The following is a 1,144-nucleotide window of genomic DNA, read 5'->3' on the forward strand; positions in this document are numbered from 1 at the left end:
CAAAAATATTTTTTTTAAATGTTATACTTTTAAATTTTTTTATATTCTTTTATAAAAATTTTATCTTAAGTTTTTTTTTAAATTACAACATAGAAACTACCATCTCGAACAACTACAAAAAATTTTAACCTGTAATGTAAGAGCTCCTGTGGCGCAATCAGTTAGCGCACGTTTCTTCTACACTGTTATGCCGGGGTTATAAGTTCGAATTTCACCAGGAGCAATACGTTTTTGAACGTTGATACTTATGAATATTATTGAATACTATTTATAGGGTAACTGCCCTACTGACGTTTGCCTAATTTTATTGTTTTTAAAAGATACAAATTGTTCAGAATTTACTTAATATTCACTATGAATTTGTATTATCTTAATTTGTTTTCTTGTACAATTGGCCTATTTAGCTCAATGGTAGAGCACTCGTCTTGTAAACTAGGGACCGTGAGTTCAAACCTCACAGGGGGCAATCAATTTTTGTGATACTCAAGTTATATAGTAGCTTCTCTATTATTTTTCCGTTTAGGTACGCACTACTTGTTCTATATAATTAAGCTTCTCCTACTTAGATATTTCTTCAATTTTAAATGTATTTAATACTTTGTGGTTGATGAGAGACACTGAAAAAGTTATGCAAAAAAAAAGATTTATACATATTTCATTTTTCATAGTATTTTTAAATTAATGAAAATAATTAAATTAAGATTTGGGGAGGGGGGAGGGTGTGTGTGTGTGTTTATTTTGAACACAAATTATCCTAATATGTTTTCTAACAAAAAAAATTTAAACAGCGATGTATTTTACTTTTTAAAGTTGGTTAAAAAAAGGTCTTTAAAATGCAATAAATTGTCCTGTATAATATGCAAAAAAATCTACATAATCTTTGTGTACTCGATAGATTGAAATAGTTAAATGATTATCATATATCATCCGATTTTGTTTATTTTACAAAGATGCCTACTAAAATTAATTTTATTTTCGAAACTGCAATTATTATGAAAAAAATGTTTCTTTATCTTTATCATTATGTTATACAATTTCTGAATTTATAAGCAATACATGAATCGATATATTATTACTTTGATGTTGTCCATATTTTCATGTACTCTGATAAAGAAATAATCTCAGCTGGCTAAAATAACAATAA

At 26.7% G+C, this 1,144-nt stretch overlaps 1 non-coding gene across 1 annotated transcript; it reads left to right on the forward strand.

Moving 5' to 3' along the window:
• The first annotated feature begins 394 nt into the window (after positions 1-394).
• TRNAT-UGU (transfer RNA threonine (anticodon UGU)) lies at positions 395-466 on the forward strand. Its single transcript has one exon. It is a non-coding gene; the product is annotated as a tRNA-Thr (tRNA).
• Positions 467-1,144: the final 678 nt, after the last annotated feature.

The sequence above is a fragment of the Acartia tonsa genome, chromosome 5, assembly GCF_053477335.1.
Source record: "Acartia tonsa isolate MP-2025a chromosome 5, ASM5347733v1, whole genome shotgun sequence".
Lineage (NCBI taxonomy): Eukaryota > Metazoa > Arthropoda > Copepoda > Calanoida > Acartiidae > Acartia > Acartia tonsa.